This window comes from Oncorhynchus kisutch, linkage group LG28 (genome assembly GCF_002021735.2).
Source record: "Oncorhynchus kisutch isolate 150728-3 linkage group LG28, Okis_V2, whole genome shotgun sequence".
Taxonomy (NCBI): Eukaryota; Metazoa; Chordata; class Actinopteri; order Salmoniformes; family Salmonidae; genus Oncorhynchus; species Oncorhynchus kisutch.
In genome coordinates this window covers 28,559,099-28,580,354 of record NC_034201.2, presented here as the reverse complement: position 1 = coordinate 28,580,354, position 21,256 = coordinate 28,559,099, and the positions used below count along the sequence as shown (strand labels likewise).

General features: G+C 40.9%; 1 protein-coding gene and 1 pseudogene across 4 annotated transcripts in view; both read right to left on the bottom strand.

Moving 5' to 3' along the window:
- Positions 1-21,256, bottom strand: part of LOC109873029 (cell adhesion molecule 1) — a 517,469-nt gene that overhangs the window by 350,275 nt on the left and 145,938 nt on the right. The gene's annotated exons all lie outside the window — the stretch shown is intronic.
- LOC116358198 (uncharacterized) lies at positions 2,559-2,616 on the bottom strand (annotated as a pseudogene).

The following is a 21,256-nucleotide window of genomic DNA, read 5'->3' as shown; positions in this document are numbered from 1 at the left end:
ACTAGGCTTTTGAAAACATTATAGTACTGTAGGCTATATGATCTAAGAGGCTGAGCTCACTCAATGCTCAAATCAGTTTGAAGTGTTGAAACCGGAGGTAAGACCAGCGGCGTCAACATGGGTCATTTGGGCCACACACGGTTAACATGGACGATGACATCAGCACTGAGAGAGTCCCTTCAGGCTTCACAAATCGCCAGGTCCGCCTCATTGGGCCCTCCTGTCAAAGCATGCTGGAAAAGGAATTAAAAGCATCTATTGACCAAATTGACTCGGCTGGCAGAAGGAAGTCTCACTGAATGTGTGGTGTACTTAGCGAGGGGGAACTGTTGCCAATTTCTGCACTTAAGAACAGAATACTCAGGCTAGTTCCAGAGACACAGCGAGGGTCCTCCAGAAGCTTCATTTATTCTCAGCAGGAAACTGAGGCTGAAATGAGTTCTGCCGGAGACATAAATAGACTGTCAATATGAGAGGTCAGAATAAAAGCCCTTTTATTCCATCGCAGGCTAGATTTCCCTGTCTTTATATAAGAGAGAGAACTGCAAATCAGAATTAATAAAAGACAAGAAAAAGTTTGTCTATCTTAAACACAACAAATGTATGTGTTGTATGGCAGCTTTATTCGCATCCAATCCAAGCTTGAGTTTCCATACGACCGTATCACTAATGAAGTGATTAGATTGATGCAGCTATCTGGACAACTTCAGCCATTGATTCCCTGTCGGTAATATTGACCTGTAATATTACATCAGACTGTGGTATTCCTTAGAAACATTGTTTTAACCTGAGATAGCCAATTACAGTTTGGCTATCTCAACGCAGATCTCAACGCAACTTGGCATACCTTTATGAAGATACGTTATGCCCCATAGAAAACCACCAGGAGCAATGTCTCTACCTGGGTAAGGGGGTGTACGCCTAAGCAGCATTGCCTAACTTACGTGGCAACAATGTGTCATTTCAAATCTGGTAGAAAAGGCTGCTATTAACCCCATGTCTGACTGGTGAAAATAACCATGGGAAGTATTTGGAAAGGACATGGACACCAAGTCAGTTAAGAACAAATTCTTATTTACAATGATGGCCTACCCCAGCCAAACCCAGACGACGCTGGGCCAATTGCATGCCGCCTTATGGGACTCCCAATCACGGCCGGATGTGATACAGGCTGGATTCAAACCAGGGACTGTAGTGACAGTGACCGTAGTGACGCCTCTTGCACTGAGATGCAGTGCCTTAGACCGCTGTGCCATTCAGGAGCCCAATTGCCAATGGACATGAAGCCCTGAGAACTGAACCTCAAGAACACAGCCACATCCCCCCTCTACTATCTATGGCAGGGTTCCCCAACTGGCGGTGGTTTTATTTGGCCAGCCAAGTTTTCAGAGATTTTTTTATTTTCATTGTTGGACATAGACTGTAAAAACACCAGGAAATCAGTTCCAAGTGATTTTAATTTAAGAAATCTATTCCCAAGTATTCCATACATAATAGAGAGACACGTGATCGTATACAAATGTAAGCAAGGTTAGTGCTTCATGAGGTCAATTTGCTGTTTACTAATTATTTGTAATTATGTCTCCAACCATCCACTCAAGAAAAAGAAAAAAAATCGGCTAAATTTGGTTGGTGATCCCTGACCTATGGTATTCTCCTCAACCCCCCACCACAACTCTCCCTCTCCCGGCAGGCCCTGAGCTGAAGAGGTTAGGGCAGGCTAATGTTTACAATCTGTAATAATAACGCTGGGAACTGCCACTATAATCATCCTTGAACTAGGTTTAGCCTGGGCCTTATTGCAGTTATTACAGAGGTAATTCAAGCCACCGCTGAGAATCTTTAGATTTCATTTAAGCCTTTTTGGATGATGCTGTGCGCTGACAATGGCCGTCCATCTTTCTAAACAGTCCTTATCTGAACGAAGGATCCCAGCCTCCGATTGTGCCGTTGATGGATAGCTCTCCCGTTTTTTTCCCTTCGCACTCCCCCTCTCCTTATTTCTCACTTCAAACTGTCCGAAGACTTTCCATTATCGCATAGTGAGAAGAGGCCACAGAGGATATAGTGGCTGTCCAGAAAAAAACTGGGGTTTATGAGAATGCAAACAAGGGTAGAGAAGACGTGCTCCCCAATCTAAAGTGGCTTCCTCTCTTTGTTTACTTTCCTTCTTCTGCACTGATATGAAAACAACTCACCCGAGTACTAGGCATACTGAGTAACCTTCTTTCATCTGTCCAACTCTTTAAAAATTTGTGTGAGGAGAATAGGACAGGTAGAGTGGGTATACAGTATGAGATTGCAGGCAGGCCACTCAGAGAATATAATAAAATAAATAATGTTTTAGTGTAACATACACCAGAGATAGGTGCATTGAAAGGTGTTGTTTCACAGGGTCAGCCAGAGTAGTACAGTGCCCCTCAAGTAAATTTGGGTTAAGTGCCTTCCTGAAAGGCACATGGACAGATTTTTCACCTTGTCTGCTCGGGCATTTGAACCAGCGACCTTATGGTTACTGGCCTAACGCTCTAAGACCTAGACTACCTGCCCCCATAAAAATGGGAGCTTCTTCAATTGAAGATCCCTACTTGACAAATACTAAAAGAGCTAGTTTTAAAAAGACAAGCATTCATTGCTCAACTGCTTGGTGGAATCATGGATCTCTTTACAGGTCATAACTCAACTGAAGATATCTACATTCTCAGCTAAGCAAGGGTTGAGAGACGGCAAAAAAACAATGTTAGGAGAGAACAGAGAGAGATAAAGAGAGATGGACAGAGATAGAACCAGAGTGCGAACCAGAGAGAGAGAAGTTTGGCAAAGTTTAGAGCTGCCACCCAGCCTCCCAGAAGGCGGACTTGCAGTCAGCTTATAAGTCAAACTCCACTCAACCTTTCGTTTTCTTGTCTCCTCACTCTCCCTTCAACACAAAGAAAAGTATGGGGCAGAACAAGAAAAAGGGAAAACAAGCTTAACTGCTTAGAAATTCAAGGTAAACAACTCCTGTGTCGGGTGGAATTGAACAAAGGCTGCAGACATTTTCCGCACCCAGTCGCACTAGCCGAGAATGCAAAATTAGCCCCAAATAAATTAACACCATGAAAGGTATACAAGACTCGCTCCAGGAAAATGTGTCCCTCATCGGAAAAAAAACATGGTTCAGTGGGCCATTTAGCACATTCCCTCAATGACGAAGCCTATCAAAGCCTGGTATTAGCCCCTCAAAAGCTTGACAGAAGCCCAGAAGATTACTTAACTCTCTGTTTATTAGATTAAAGTGACAATCCCACTGTAAAGCTGAAGTGAATGAGCTGGTGATGAAACATCTTGCTTGCTGAACACAAAACCGAGCCACCGATAAGACCAGAAAACACCTCTTTAAGACGAAGACATATACAGTAAATGGTCAAAAGACTTGGACACCTACTCATTCCAGGGATTTTCTATATTTGTATTATTATCTACATTGTAGAATAATAGTGAAGAAATCAAAACTATGAAATAACACATGGAATCATGTAGTAACCAAAAAAGTGTTAAACAAATCAAAATATTTTATATTTGTGATTCTTCAAAGTAGCCACCCTTTGCCTTGACAGCTTTGCACACGCTTGGCCTTCTCTCAACCAGCTTCGTGAGGTAGCCAACTGGAATGCATTACAATTAAGACATGAAGATCAGTCAATCCGGAAAACGCAGTCAAGCGCTATGATGAAACTGGCTCTCATGAGGACCGCCACAGGAAAGGAAGACCCAACGTTAACTCTGCTGCAGAGGATAAGATCATTAGAGTTAACTGCACCTCAGATTGCAGCCCAAATAAATGCTTCAGAGTTCAAGTAACAGACACATCCTCAACTGTTGAGAAGAGACTGCGTAAATCAGGCCTTCTTGGTCGAATTGCTGCAAAGAAACCACTACTAAAGGACACCAATAATAAAAAGAGACTTGCTTGGGCCAAGAAACACGAGCAATGGACATTAGACCGGTGGGAATCTGTCCTTCGGTATGATGAGTCTTTGTAAGACGCAGAGTAGGTGAATGGATGATCTCTGCATGTGTGGTTCCCACACTGAAGCATGGAGGAGGTGGTGTGATGGTGTGGGGACGCTTTGATAGTGACACTGTCAGTGATTCATATAGAATTCGAGGCACGCCTAACCACCATGGCTACAACAGCATTCTGCAGCGATACGCCATCCCATCTGCTTTGCGCTTAATAGGAGTATAATTTATTTTTCAAAAGGACATTGACCAAAAACGTCTCCAAGCTGTGTAAAGGGTAATTGGCCAAGAAGGAGAGTGATGGTGTGCTAGATCTGATGACCTGGCCTCTACAATCTCCCAACTTCAACCCAATTTTTATTTATTTATTATTATTTAACTAGGCAAGTCAGTTAAGATCATATTCTTATTTTACAGTGACAGCTGAGCCAATTGTGCGCCGCCCTATGGGACGCCCCGATCACGGCCAGTTGTGATACCCTGGTTCGATCCCTGGATGTCTGTAGTGATGCCTCTAGCACTGAGATGCAGTTCCTTCGACTGCTGCGCCACTCTTGAGTCCTAAATTGAGATGGTGTGGGATGAGTTGGACCGCAGAGTGAGGGAAAAGCAGCCAACAAGTGCTCAGCATACGTGGGAACTCTTTCACGACTATTGGAATAGCATTCCTTGTGAAGCTGGTTGAGAGAATACCAAGAGTGTGCAAAGCTGTCATCAAGGCAAAGGGTGGCTACTTTAAAGAATCTCAAACATAAAATATATTTTGATTTGTTTAACACTTTTTTGGTTACTACATCATTCCAAATATGTTATTTCATAGTTGTGATGTCTTCACTAATATTCTAAAATGTAGAATATAGTAAAAATAAAGAAAAACCCTTGAATGAGTCGGTGTGTCCAAACTTTTGACTCGTACCGTATAACAAACTCATTGTTTCCTTTTTATCAAGCGCTAACTATTAGCCTTAGGCCTCCAATGGACATTCGTCAAAGATGGCTTCATAGATTCCTGATTTGGAACTCAAAGGGTTGAAGGGCATTGGCAATTAAGAATCTCATTAGCAATAGCCATAGCATGCTCTCTGCTCCTGTGTCATGGACTTCCCACACCCTCACACATCATTAGCAGTCAATGCCAATCAGGAAGAAGAAAAAAAGGGGGGGGGGTATTTGTAGTCCAGGTAGCAACCATGATTGTTTACCAAAATGCTCAAAAGATTTAAAAAACGGATGGGAAATGTGCTTACTGACACAGCGTGGTACAGCACAGTCATTAAATAATTACAGCAAGCATCAATGCCTTAGGAATTAAAATAAAATAAACACTTTGGGCGCTAAAATAAACAGCCATGCTAATCCATCAGGCATCATCAGAGACCTCCTGTCATCTCGCGCAGTATACCACCCGTCCGCAGCTGTAATTAACTCATTTTGGTACGACGTGACAGCAAACAAAAAATAATAAATGAAAAATGACAAACAAGACTTCGGGAAAAAAGTACAGGAAGTTGCTATGGAGACCAGAAGCATATCAGTGTTCTAATTTGGAGTGGGCCCAGCTAAATAATTGCCAGAGTTAACTAACCAAATCAGAGTTCTAGCTGTCGATGGCACATAATGAATCATGCTATCAGATGTGTTATGGCCGATTAAATGTTTGATAAACTATATTAAATCAAATCTCAAATAGAAGAAATTTCACACTAGTTTCAAATAAATGAGTTTAAATAAACCTCTCAGAATAGAGTATCATAGAGCCCGCTCAATTGACCAAGTATCATGATTAGTTTATTAATTAATTTGACTATTTTAAAAACAAGCACACATACAACTTGAAAAAGACATGCAGTACCAGTCAAAAGTTCAAGGGGTTTTCTTTATTTTTACTATTTTCTACATTGTAGAATAATATTGAAGACATCAAAACTATGAAATAACATATTTGGAATGATGTAGTAACCAAAAAAGTGTTAAACAAATCAATATATATTTTAGATTTGAGATTCTTTAAAGTAGCCACCCATTGTCTTGATGACAGCTTTGCACAAGCCTGGAATTCTCTCAACCAGCTTCACCTGGAATGCTTTTCCAACAGTCTTGAAGGAGTTCCCACATATGCTGAGCACTTGTTGGCTGCTTTTCCTTCACTCCGCGGTCCAACTCATCCCAAACCATCTCAATTTGGTTGAGGTCGGGAATTGTAGAGGCCAGGTCATCTGATGCAGCACTCCCATCACTCTTCTTCTTGGTAAAATAGTCCTTACACAGCCTGGAGATGTGTTGGGTCATTGTCCTGTTAAAAAACAATTGATAGTCCCACTAAGCCCAAACCAGATAGGATTCAGCATGCTGTGGTAGCCATGCTGGTTAAGTGTGCCTTGAATTCTAAATAAATCAGAGACAGTGTCACCAGTAAAGCACCCCCACACTGTAGCACCTCCATGCTTTACGGCATCTCACAAAGTGGTTGGAACCAAAAAAATCTCCAATTTGGACTCCAGACCAAAGGACTAATTTCCACCGGTCTAATGTCCATTGCTCACGTTTCTTGGCCCAAGCAAGTCTCTTCTTCTTATTGGTTTAATTTAGTAATGGTTTCTTTGCAGCAATTCGACCATGAAGGCCTGATTCACGCAGTCTCCTCTGAACAGTTGATGTTAAGATGTGTCTGTTACTTGAACTCTGTGAAGCATTTATTTGGGCTGCAATTTCTGAGGTTGGTAACTCTGATGAACTCATCCTCTGCAGCAGAAAGTTGTATGATGGCGTCGACAGAGATGTTCACCTCGCTTCGAATACTTAGTTTTTCAAGGAATTCTTTCTTACATTATTACCCCAGGAAGTCTTAAGTCCTATTACATACAGCTGGGAAGAACTGTTGGATATAAGAGCAACATCAACTTACCAACATTAGGACCAGGAATACGACTTTCCAGAAGTGGATCCTCTGTTCGGACCACCACCCAGGACAATGAATCTAACTCCAGTAGTCAACCCAAAACAACGGCACCGCAGAAGGGGCAGAGGAACAGGTCAGCTGGTCAGGCTCCGTAGACGTGCACGTCACCCACCGCTCCCAAGTATATGAATAGACAATGTCCAGTCTCTTGACAACAAGGTAGATGATATTTGAGCAAGGGTTGCCTTCCAGAGAGACATCAAAGATTGTAACATTTTCTGTTTCACGGAAACATGGCTCACTTGGGATATGCTGTCGGAATTGGTTCAGCCACCGAGCTTCTCCATGCATCGCACCGACAGAGATAAACACCTCTCTGGGAAGAGGAAGGGTGGGGGTGTATCATAACATACAGGAATTCAAGCCCTGCTGCTTACCCGACCTAGAATTCCTTACAATCCAATACGTCCATTTTACCTACCAAGAGAATTATTGTCAGTTATAGTCACAGCTGTGTACATTCCCCCTCAAGCAGACACCAAGACGGCCATCAAGGAACTTCACTGGAATATATGCAAACTGGAAACCATACATCCGGAGGCTGCATTTATTGTAGCTGGGGATTTTAACAAAGAAAATTTGAAAACAAGGCTACCTAAATTCTACCAGCATATGGCGCATGGGCAACACCCTCGACCACTGCTACTCTAACTTCCACGATGCATACACGGCCCTCCCCCGCCCTCCATTTGGCAAATTCGACCACGACGCCATCTTGCTCCTACCGTCTTATAGGCAGAAACTCGCAACAGCGCCTCTTCAACCTCAGGAGGCTGAAGAAATTTGGCTTGTCACCTAAAACCCTGATAAACTTTTACAGATGCACAATCGGGAGGATCCTGTGTCACAGCCTGGTATGGCAACTGCAAGGCTCTCCAGAGGGTGGTGCGGTCTGCACAACGCATCACCGGGGGCAAACTGCCTGCCCTCCATGACACCCACAGTACCCTATGTCACAGGAAGGCCAAAAAGATCATTAAGGACATCAACCATCCGAGCCACTGCCTGTTCACACCGCAACCATCCAGAAGGCGGGGTCAGTACAGGTGCATCAAAGCTGGGACCGAGCGACTGAAAAACAGCTTCTATCTCAAGGCCATCAGACTGCTAAACAGCGATCCCTAACTGAGAGAGGCTGCTGCAAAATTGAGATCCAATCACTGGACACTAATAAATGGATTACTAGTTACTTTATACAATGCCACTCTAAATAATGCCACTTTAATAATGTTTACATATCTTACATACTCATATCACATGTATATACTGTATTTTATTCTATCTATTGCCACTCGGGCCATCGCTCATCCATATACTTACATGTACATATTCTCATTCCCCCCTTATATTTGTGGGTATTAGGTAGTTGTTGGGGAATTGTTAGATAACTTGTTAGATATTACTGCACTAGAAACACAAGCATTTCGCTACACTCGCATTTAACATCTGCTAACCATGTGTATGTGACAAATTAAATTTGATTTGATAAATTCCACAAATTCAATTAACAAGGCACACAAGTTAATTGAAATGCATTCCAAGTGACTACCTCATGAAGCTGGTTGAGAGAATGCCAAGAGTGTGCAAAGCGGTTATCAAGGCATAGGGCGGCTATTTGAAAAATCAAATATAAAATATATTTTGATTTGTTCAACACTTTTTTGCTTACTACATTATTCCATATGTGTAAGTTTTGATGTCTTCACTATTATTCTACAATGTAGAAAATAGTACAAATAAAAACCCTTGAATGAGTAACAATTTTATTATTGCAGTTACATCGTAGCAGAGAAAAAAAGTAAATTGAGCGGCCTCCCCAACCCCTTATAGACACCTTATCTAGATTAACTCTGTTGGCGGCTGGTAGGCTAAACATGTACCAACCTTACCTGATATCTAATGAAATGTAGGCCTGGGTCTATACATCCTTGCTGAAAGGTGCCCAAAGGTGCAATTAAGACCAAAGTGCATACTCTCTGATACGCCTGCCTCTTCAACGTGCAGCACATCAACAGTCAATGCAATGATTATGGCGCAATCCTCCCATTATCGCTGCTTGTCTTATTTCTCCTCTCCCTCTTTATCCCAGCACCATGGCTTGTCTAAGTGCCTCACCTATCAATCATCTTTATGCTGTGCTGAGAAGATTCATTATACCTGGAAGACAGTCGAAGATGAGATTCACTAACTACAAATTCATGATTTGGGGTAAAAACACGTAGGCAAAAACAATACAGAATGGCTGCAATGCACAAGTACTGTACATGCTGCCAAACACGGGAGGATCAATCAGGCTAATGGTGCCTTTCAGAGACAAGTGTAGGTAACCAGGGCTAACATGCACCAGTGGCTCGATTGCATGTAAAGATGGAACAAACAGAGGACTATTGCATGATAAACAGAGCTGGCAACATGCACCATGGCATGGTTGCCCCCCTCACTTTTTTCTCTCCCTCTCTCTCCCTCTTGCTCTGTGTCTCTTTCGCTCTAGCTGTCTCTCGCCTATTAGAATTTATGTTCCAGAAACATCTCGGAGCCAGGAGCCATTTGGAGCTGAAATAAATGTTGGCGAAAAATGAGCAGAGCAAAAGGCGACATTACCTCATGGGGAAAGAAAAGAAGTACATTGTTTCTCATTCTATCTCCTTCAGCCAACTTTCACACAGTAAACAGGGCTGTGAAGAAAAGGATGAATATACTAGAGGACTTACCACACAATTGGCCAACCTTTCTTTGGGAAGTACAAAAGGTTTGATATATCTAACAAGCAAGCAAGTTAGGAGTTTACTTAGGGCTTGGCGATATGTCCTAAAAATCATACCTCTTTTTTTTTATTTTTACGTATGGGTGATTCACATCTTTAAAAAAGATATATATATATATATATATTTCACCTTTATTTAACCAGGTAGGCCAGTTGAGAACAAGTTCTCATTTAGAACTGTGACCTGGCCAAGATAAAGCAAAACAGTGCGACAAAAACAACAGAGGGATAAACAAGCGTACAGTCAATCACACAATAGAAAAATCTGTATACAGTGTGTGCAAATGAAGTAAGGAGGTAAGGCAATAAATAGGCCAATAGTTGCAAAGTAATTACAATTGAGCAATTTACACTGGAGTGATATGTGCAGATGAGGATGTGCAAGTAGAAATAATGGTGTACAAAAGAGCAGATAAACAAAAACAATATGGGGATGAGGTAGGTAGTTGGATGGATGGGCTATTTACAGATGGGCTGTGTAGAGCTGCAGCGATCGGTAAGCTGCAATGACAACTGATGCTTAAAGTTAGTGAGGGAGATATAAGCCTCCAACTATAGTAATTTTTGCAATTCGTTACAGTCATTGGCAACAGAGAACTGGAAGGAAAGGCAGCCAAAGAGGTGTTGGCTTTGGGGATGACCAGTGAAATATACTTGCTGGCGCTCATGCTTCCGGTGGGTGTTGCTATGGTGACCAGTGAGCTGAGATAAGGCGGAGCTATACCTAGCAAAGACGTATAGATGACCTGGAGCCAGTGGGTTTGGCAATGAATATGTAGCGAGGGCCAGCCAACAAGAGCATTCAGGTCGCAGTGGTGGTATATGGGGCTTTGGTGACAAAACGGATGGCACTGTGATAGACTGCATCCAATTTGCTGAGTAGAGTGTTGGAGGCTATTTTGTAAATTATATCACCGAAGTCAAGGATTGGTAGGATAGTCAGTTTTACGAGGGTAAGTTTGGCAGCATGAGTGAAGGAGGCTTTGTTGTGAAATAGGAAGCCGATTCTAGATTTAACTTGGATTGGAGATGCTTAATGTGAGTCTGGAAGGAGAGGAAATCTACATGTTCTCTAAATATGCTTTGTTGTACAGTTAAAGGTCAAATACACTACATTTCAAACAGTCAGGAATAATCTAATTCAGGGCTTGTGAAATTATACCTAGGCTAAATATAAGCCTTCCACAATCATAAGACACAATAATAATGCAATTATTTGATAAAAATACATCTTTTTTAGTTTGTTAACATTCACACATTTAACCAGAACCATGCAAAATGCACAATCACTAATATTGACCTACTTCTTGGAGCAGGCGTTATAGAAAATTAACAATAATGACCTACTTCTTGTAGGAGGATTTATAGAAAATTAACAATAATGACCTACTTCTTGAAGCAGGCATTATAGAAAACAAACAATAATGACCTACTTCTTGTAGCAGGCGTTCCAGAACATGAACAATCTCTCAAGCACCAACTCAAGTGTTGGGTAGTAGCCAGCTAATTTTTATATACACTAAACAAAAGTATAAAATGCAACAATTTAAAAGATTTTACTGTGTTACAGTTCATAGAAGGTTATCAGGCCCTAATCTATGGATATCACATGAGTGGGCATGGGCGCAGCCATGGGTGGGCATGGGCCCAACCTCTTGAGAGCCAGGTCCACCCACTGGGGAGCCACGCCCAGTCAATGAGAATGAGTTTTTCCCCAACAAAGAGCGTTATTACAGATAGAAATTCTCCTCAGCACCCACCCACACCAAATGGTGGAACAAACTTCCCCCTGATGCTAGGACAGATGAGTCCCTGCACATCTTCAAACATCTTCCCTACCTCTTCAAACAGTATCGTAAATAATCCTCCTCCTCACCTCGACCCCCTCCCCCCTTTAACCAGCACTTAAACTTGACTCCCCTCCACCCCACTCTCCCTTCTAGCTCTGACTTTACTGATAGCTACTTTATTGGGGAAACATTTTCTTTCTATGCCTGTGATATGTGGTTCTCACCTAGCAATCTTAAGATGAATGCACTAACTGTAAATTGCTCTGGATAAGAGCATCTGCTAAATGACTAAAATGTCAAATCTAAATTAACTTAGCGAAGGACAAATGCTGACTAACAGGGATGTAGACAAATTTGTGCACAAAATTTGAGAGAAAGCTTTTTGTGCGTATGGAACATTTCTCGGATATTTTATTTCAGCTCATGAAAAATGGGACCAACACTTTACATGTTGCGTTTAAATTTTAGTTGAGTATATTTAAAATCTAGAAAGCTAGCAAACCAAGGTAGAACAGTTGAATTGTTATGAACACACCCTTCTCTGTCAGTCTCCAAAAGAAGAGAACGATGGCCTGTCCGCTTTCTTCAGATATTGAAATCAAGTGGCCTATCTTACTTCTATATAATTGCTTTGTATACTCATATACAGATTAGACAGCTAGTATAACAGTCTGTGGCTAAAATGCTGTTAACGGTACATGGTACGTCAATGGAGCACGTGACAGAAACTGAGCATTCATTTTCCAGAATGTATATTGATACTCCTGTTTCAGTAGTGTCTGCTCTTCGCAAAATGTGAGGAGTTGAGACAGGAAAAAGGGTATTGTTAGAAAGGTTCTTCTGCTCTATTACAGTACAATAATGTCTCAATGTGTTTCAGTGTCCATATGACCCATTCTGTTGGACCAAACCTCAAACGCAAAGAGCGAGTTGAAAACACTTCTTGTCAAAGAGGAAGAAGTGATCTTTCATGTTTGTTGTTCTGAGTGGCAGGGGGAGGAGCTTGTTGTCTGTGTGTAAATGAAAAGGTGCACAGCCACAGCAAAAGGAACGAAGAACACCTGAAAGACGACATGAGAACAAGCAGACAAATTATAATTATTTATTTTTTATAACCTCAAATCTTGCGATACAGGCATTTGAATTAGGGATGGATAAAAATGTACAGAATAATTATCTGGAGGAAAATGGAGGAGGATCATGCTTTTTCAATTTCAGTGAAGGGGAGGGATTAGTATTTTTTTAATCTAGTCCAGGAGAGGGCCATGTAAATTGTAATTGATAAAATGTCTATATTTTTCAGTGTTTTAGAATGAGTTGCTTTATTAGGCGTGATACAGTACACACATGATCGATGCCGCCCCTCATCTCTGATTCTCGCAGGACACGAAATATCAAGTGTTTAGTGTGGTCTCAATCAAATGATCCATAGCCTGTAGCTATAGAGTGCATTCACTCTATAGCACACCTGTATTTGGGGAGTTTCTCCCATTCTTCTCTGCAGATCCTCTAAAGCTCTGTCAGGTTGGATGGGGAGCGTCAATGCACAGCTATTTTCAGGTCTCTCCAGATACAGTGGGGCAAAAAAGTATTTAGTCAGCCACCAATTGTGCAAGTTCTCCCAATTAATAAGATGACAGAGGCATGTAATTTTCAGCATGGCCAGCTCTAGGAAGAATCTTGGTGGTTCCAAACGTCTTCCCTTTAAGAATGGTAGGAGGCCACTGTGTCCTTGGAAACCTTTAGATCTGTGCCTCGACACAATCTTGTCTCTGAGCTCTACGGACAAATCCTTCGACCTCATGGCTTGGTTTTTGCTCTGACGTGCACTGTCAACTGTGGGACCTTATATAGACATGTATGTGCCTTTCCAAATCATGTCCAATCAATTGAATTTACCACAGATGGACTCCAAATAAGTTGTAGAAACATCAAGGGTGATCAATGGAAACTAGATGCACCTGAGCTCAATTTCGAGTCTCATAGCAAAGGGTCTGAATACTTATGTAAAAAGAAAAGGTATTTATTTTTATACAGTACCAGTCAAAAGTTGACACTCATTTCAGGGTTTTTCTGTATTTGGACTTGTTTCTACATTGTACAATAATAGTGAAGACATTGAAACTATGAAATAACATAAGGAATCATGTATTTACCAAAAAAGTGTTATATTAAAATATATTTTATAGTTGAGATTCTTCAAAGTAGCCACCCTTTGCCTTGACACGTTTCTTCAAGTGCAGTTGAAAAACCATCAAGCGCTATGATGAAACTGGCTTTCATGAGGACCGCCACAGGAACGGAAGACCCCGAGTTACCTATGCTGCAGAGGATCAGTTCATTAGAGTTAACTGCACCTCAGATTGCAGCCCAAATAAGTGTAAGACATCTCAACATCAACTGTTCAAAGGACACTGCGTAAATCAGGCCATACTGGTCAAATTGTTGCAAAGAAACCACGACTTCAGGACACCAATAAGAAGAGGACTTGCTTGGGCCAAGAAACATGAGCAATGGACATTAGACTGGTGGAAATGTGTCCTTTGGTCTAATGAGTCCAAATTTGAGATTTTTTGTTCCAACCGTAGGGTCTTTGTGAGACGCAGAGTAGGTGGACGGATGATCTTCGCATGTGTGGTTCCCACTGTGAAGCATGGAGGAGGTGGTGTGATGGTGCTTTGCTGGTGACTGTCAGTGAATTATTTAGAATTCAAGGAACACTTAACCAGCATGATTACCATAGCATTCTGCAGCGATATGCCATCCCATCTGGTTTGTGCTTAGTGGGACTAACATTTGTTTTTCAACAGGACAATGACCCAAACATACCTCCAGGCAGTGTAAGGGCTATTTGACCAAGGAGGAGAGTGATGGAGTGCTGCATCAGATGACCTGGACTCCACAATCACCCGATTGAGATGGTTCGGGATAAGTTGGACCACAGCGTGAAGGAAAAGCAGCCAAGTGCTCAGGATATGTGGGAACTCCTTCAAGACTGTTGGAAAAGCATTCCTATAGAAGCTGGTTGAGAGAATGCCTAGAGTGTGCAAAGCTGTCATCAAGGCTACTTTGAAGATTTGTTCAACCCTTTTTGGTTACTCCATGATTCCATATTTGTTATTTCATAGTTTTGACTTATTCACTATTATTCTACAATGTAGAAAATAGTACAAATATAGAAAAACCCTTGAATGAGTAAGTGTCCAAACTTTTGACTGGTACTGTACATTTGCAAACATTTCTAAAAACCTCTTTTCGCTTTGTCATTATGGAGTAGTGTGTGTAGATTGATGAGGAATTGTTTTTATCCATTTTAGAATAAGGCTTTAACGTAACAAAATGTGGAAAAAGTTAAGGGGTCTGAATACTTCCCAAATGCACTGTAGGCTACGAAGTGCATGCCTGGAGAAGCACATCAAAGTTATATTTCTAAGACAGCTGTAGGGATGGTGTAAATTAAACTAGACTGTATTTCACACTGCACTGGATATTACAACCATGAGTCCCGGCCTGCTCTACTCTTGCTGATCAAAAACTTGTTTGTGTGCTGCTTAACCATTAGCTGTGCTGTTTAGGTCTACCGTGGCAGTTCATGAGGAATGTCAAAGGCTTCTTCCGAAAAAATCCACACTCTCTTATGCGCGGACTAGACTATAGCCTGTGTCCTGTTCAGTTTGAGAAGGAGAGCGCAAAGATGAAGAGTAAGATCTGAGGTAAAACATTTATAGCTTGCTTCTAGCGTAATTGATTTGATTAAAAACAATTTGTTTCTTGCTCATGATGTATTTACCATCAGAGTTATTGACCTCACAATAAGGCAGATTTCAGGTAACTTGCATTGGGGTGCTCAAACCTGAAGCAGCAGTCACTGCACCATCAATCGGAAATTGACAGCTCATGTTGCTGAAAGTAGGCAAATTAATTTGAACAATCTTCATTTTAATTAGACTTTACTAAAAGCAAGAGGGCTTTGTGTTGGAGCATATTTCTTCCTATTTAAGAAAAAAGAGATAGTAGTTTTGTCTGTCAAACAGGTAGGCCTATAGGCAGATGCTAATATATGCATATTATTAGTAGTATTGGATAGAAAACACTCTGAAGTTTGTAAAACTGTTTAAATAATGTCTGTGAGTATAACAAAACTCATATGGCAGGTGAAAACCTGAGAAAAATCCAACCAGGAAGTGGGAAATCTGAGGTTTGTAGTTTTTCAACTCTTTGCCATTCCAATATACAGTGTAAATGGGGTCATATTGCAATTCCTAAGGCTTCCACTAGATGCCAACAGCCTTTAGAACTTTGTTTGAGGCTTCTACTATGAAGGGGGAGAGAATGAGAGGGGATTGAGCCAGGTGTCTGGCAGAGTGCCACAGGCTCGTGACGCGCGGTCACAAGAGAGTTAGCTCTCGTTCCATTGCTTTTCTACAGACATAGGAATTCTCCAGTTGGAACATTATTGAACATTTATGATAAAAACATCCTAAATATTGATTCTATACTTAGTTTGACATGTTTCTACGACCTGTTATATAACTTTTTTAACTTTTCGTCCGACGTTCGGCTGGACCTGAACGCGCGTTTGCATTTGTTTACCAAACGCCCTAACAAAAGAAGCTATTTGTACATAAATGATGAACTTTATCGAACAAATCATGTATTGTGAAACTGCGATTCTTGGGAGTGCAATCTGATGAAGATCCTCAAAGGTAAGTGAATATTTATAATGCTATTTCTGACTAATGTTGACTACACAATATGGCAGATATTTTTTGGGCTGCTTTATTGTCTGAACGCTGTACTCAGATTATTGCATGGTGTGCTTTTTCCATCAAGTTTTTTTTTAATCTGACACAGCGGTTGCATTAAGGAGAAGTATATCTCTAATTCCATGTATAACACTTGTATTTTCATCAACATTCATGTTGAGTATTTCTGTAAATTGATGTGGCTCTCTGCAAAATCACTGCATGTTTTAGAACTACTGAATGTAACGCGCCAATGTAAAATTAGATTTTTGATATAAATATGCACTTTATCAAACAAAACATGTGTATTGTGTAACATGAAGTCCTATGAGTGTCATCTGATGAATATCATCAAAGGTTAGTGATTAATTTGATCTCTATTTGTGCTTTTTGTGACTCCTCTCTTTGGCTGGAAAAATGGCTGTGTTTTTCTGTGACTTGGTGGTGACCTAACATAATCGTTTGTGGTGCTTTCGCTGTAAAGCCTTTTTGAAATCAGACACTGCGGCTGGATTAAGGAGACTTTTATCTTTAAAATGGTGTAAAATACTCACCGAAGTCAAGGATTGGTAGGATAGTCAGTTTTACGAGGGTAAGTTTGGCAGCATGAGTGAAGGAGGCTTTGTTGTGAAATAGGAAGCCGATTCTAGATTTAACTTGGATTGGAGATGCTTAATGTGAGTCTGGAAGGAGAGGAAATCTACATGTTCTCTAAATATGCTTTGTTGTACAGTTAAAGGTCAAATACACTACATTTCAAACAGTCAGGAATAATCTAATTCAGGGCTTGTGAAATTATACCTAGGCTAAATATAAGCCTTCCACAATCATAAGACACAATAATAATGCAATTATTTGATAAAAATACATCTTTTTTAGTTTGTTAACATTCACACATTTAACCAGAACCATGCAAAATGCACAATCACTAATATTGACCTACTTCTTGGAGCAGGCGTTATAGAAAATTAACAATAATGACCTACTTCTTGTAGGAGGATTTATAGAAAATTAACAATAATGACCTACTTCTTGAAGCAGGCATTATAGAAAACAAACAATAATGACCTACTTCTTGTAGCAGGCGTTCCAGAACATGAACAATCTCTCAAGCACCAACTCAAGTGTTGGGTAGTAGCCAGCTAATTTTTATATACACTAAACAAAAGTATAAAATGCAACAATTTAAAAGATTTTACTGTGCTACAGTTCATAGAAGGTTATCAGGCCCTAATCTATGGATATCACATGAGTGGGCATGGGCGCAGCCATGGGTGGGCATGGGCCCAACCTCTTGAGAGCCAGGTCCACCCACTGGGGAGCCACGCCCAGTCAATGAGAATGAGTTTTTCCCCAACAAAGAGCGTTATTACAGATAGAAATTCTCCTCAGCACCCACCCACACCAAATGGTGGAACAAACTTCCCCCTGATGCTAGGACAGATGAGTCCCTGCACATCTTCAAACATCTTCCCTACCTCTTCAAACAGTATCGTAAATAATCCTCCTCCTCACCTCGACCCCCTCCCCCCTTTAACCAGCACTTAAACTTGACTCCCCTCCACCCCACTCTCCCTTCTAGCTCTGACTTTACTGATAGCTACTTTATTGGGGAAACATTTTCTTTCTATGCCTGTGATATGTGGTTCTCACCTAGCAATCTTAAGATGAATGCACTAACTGTAAATTGCTCTGGATAAGAGCATCTGCTAAATGACTAAAATGTCAAATCTAAATTAACTTAGCGAAGGACAAATGCTGACTAACAGGGATGTAGACAAATTTGTGCACAAAATTTGAGAGAAAGCTTTTTGTGCGTATGGAACATTTCTCGGATATTTTATTTCAGCTCATGAAAAATGGGACCAACACTTTACATGTTGCGTTTAAATTTTAGTTGAGTATATTTAAAATCTAGAAAGCTAGCAAATAGATCCAAGTTACCAAGGTAGAACAGTTGAATTGTTATGAACACACCCTTCTCTGTCAGTCTCCAAAAGAAGAGAACGATGGCCTGTCCGCTTTCTTCAGATATTGAAATCAAGTGGCCTATCTTACTTCTATATAATTGCTTTGTATACTCATATACAGATTAGACAGCTAGTATAACAGTCTGTGGCTAAAATGCTGTTAACGGTACATGGTACGTCAATGGAGCACGTGACAGAAACTGAGCATTCATTTTCCAGAATGTATATTGATACTCCTGTTTCAGTAGTGTCTGCTCTTCGCAAAATGTGAGGAGTTGAGACAGGAAAAAGGGTATTGTTAGAAAGGTTCTTCTGCTCTATTACAGTACAATAATGTCTCAATGTGTTTCAGTGTCCATATGACCCATTCTGTTGGACCAAACCTCAAACGCAAAGAGCGAGTTGAAAACACTTCTTGTCAAAGAGGAAGAAGTGATCTTTCATGTTTGTTGTTCTGAGTGGCAGGGGGAGGAGCTTGTTGTCTGTGTGTAAATGAAAAGGTGCACAGCCACAGCAAAAGGAACGAAGAACACCTGAAAGACGACATGAGAACAAGCAGACAAATTATAATTATTTATTTTTTATAACCTCAAATCTTGCGATACAGGCATTTGAATTAGGGATGGATAAAAATGTACAGAATAATTATCTGGAGGAAAATGGAGGAGGATCATGCTTTTTCAATTTCAGTGAAGGGGAGGGATTAGTATTTTTTAAATCTAGTCCAGGAGAGGGCCATGTAAATTGTAATTGATAAAATGTCTATATTTTTCAGTGTTTTAGAATGAGTTGCTTTATTAGGCGTGATACAGTACACACATGATCGATGCCGCCCCTCATCTCTGATTCTCGCAGGACACGAAATATCAAGTGTTTAGTGTGGTCTCAATCAAATGATCCATAGCCTGTAGCTATAGAGTGCATTCACTCTATAGCACACCTGTATTTGGGGAGTTTCTCCCATTCTTCTCTGCAGATCCTCTAAAGCTCTGTCAGGTTGGATGGGGAGCGTCAATGCACAGCTATTTTCAGGTCTCTCCAGATACAGTGGGGCAAAAAAGTATTTAGTCAGCCACCAATTGTGCAAGTTCTCCCAATTAATAAGATGACAGAGGCATGTAATTTTCAGCATGGCCAGCTCTAGGAAGAATCTTGGTGGTTCCAAACGTCTTCCCTTTAAGAATGGTAGGAGGCCACTGTGTCCTTGGAAACCTTTAGATCTGTGCCTCGACACAATCTTGTCTCTGAGCTCTACGGACAAATCCTTCGACCTCATGGCTTGGTTTTTGCTCTGACGTGCACTGTCAACTGTGGGACCTTATATAGACATGTATGTGCCTTTCCAAATCATGTCCAATCAATTGAATTTACCACAGATGGACTCCAAATAAGTTGTAGAAACATCAAGGGTGATCAATGGAAACTAGATGCACCTGAGCTCAATTTCGAGTCTCATAGCAAAGGGTCTGAATACTTATGTAAAAAGAAAAGGTATTTATTTTTATACAGTACCAGTCAAAAGTTGACACTCATTTCAGGGTTTTTCTGTATTTGGACTTGTTTCTACATTGTACAATAATAGTGAAGACATTGAAACTATGAAATAACATAAGGAATCATGTATTTACCAAAAAAGTGTTATATTAAAATATATTTTATAGTTGAGATTCTTCAAAGTAGCCACCCTTTGCCTTGACACGTTTCTTCAAGTGCAGTTGAAAAACCATCAAGCGCTATGATGAAACTGGCTTTCATGAGGACCGCCACAGGAACGGAAGACCCCGAGTTACCTATGCTGCAGAGGATCAGTTCATTAGAGTTAACTGCACCTCAGATTGCAGCCCAAATAAGTGTAAGACATCTCAACATCAACTGTTCAAAGGACACTGCGTAAATCAGGCCATACTGGTCAAATTGTTGCAAAGAAACCACGACTTCAGGACACCAATAAGAAGAGGACTTGCTTGGGCCAAGAAACATGAGCAATGGACATTAGACTGGTGGAAATGTGTCCTTTGGTCTAATGAGTCCAAATTTGAGATTTTTTGTTCCAACCGTAGGGTCTTTGTGAGACGCAGAGTAGGTGGACGGATGATCTTCGCATGTGTGGTTCCCACTGTGAAGCATGGAGGAGGTGGTGTGATGGTGCTTTGCTGGTGACTGTCAGTGAATTATTTAGAATTCAAGGAACACTTAACCAGCATGATTACCATAGCATTCTGCAGCGATATGCCATCCCATCTGGTTTGTGCTTAGTGGGACTAACATTTGTTTTTCAACAGGACAATGACCCAAACATACCTCCAGGCAGTGTAAGGGCTATTTGACCAAGGAGGAGAGTGATGGAGTGCTGCATCAGATGACCTGGACTCCACAATCACCCGATTGAGATGGTTCGGGATAAGTTGGACCACAGCGTGAAGGAAAAGCAGCCAAGTGCTCAGGATATGTGGGAACTCCTTCAAGACTGTTGGAAAAGCATTCCTATAGAAGCTGGTTGAGAGAATGCCTAGAGTGTGCAAAGCTGTCATCAAGGCTACTTTGAAGATTTGTTCAACCCTTTTTGGTTACTCCATGATTCCATATTTGTTATTTCATAGTTTTGACTTATTCACTATTATTCTACAATGTAGAAAATAGTACAAATATAGAAAAACCCTTGAATGAGTAAGTGTCCAAACTTTTGACTGGTACTGTACATTTGCAAACATTTCTAAAAACCTCTTTTCGCTTTGTCATTATGGAGTAGTGTGTGTAGATTGATGAGGAATTGTTTTTATCCATTTTAGAATAAGGCTTTAACGTAACAAAATGTGGAAAAAGTTAAGGGGTCTGAATACTTCCCAAATGCACTGTAGGCTACGAAGTGCATGCCTGGAGAAGCACATCAAAGTTATATTTCTAAGACAGCTGTAGGGATGGTGTAAATTAAACTAGACTGTATTTCACACTGCACTGGATATTACAACCATGAGTCCCGGCCTGCTCTACTCTTGCTGATCAAAAACTTGTTTGTGTGCTGC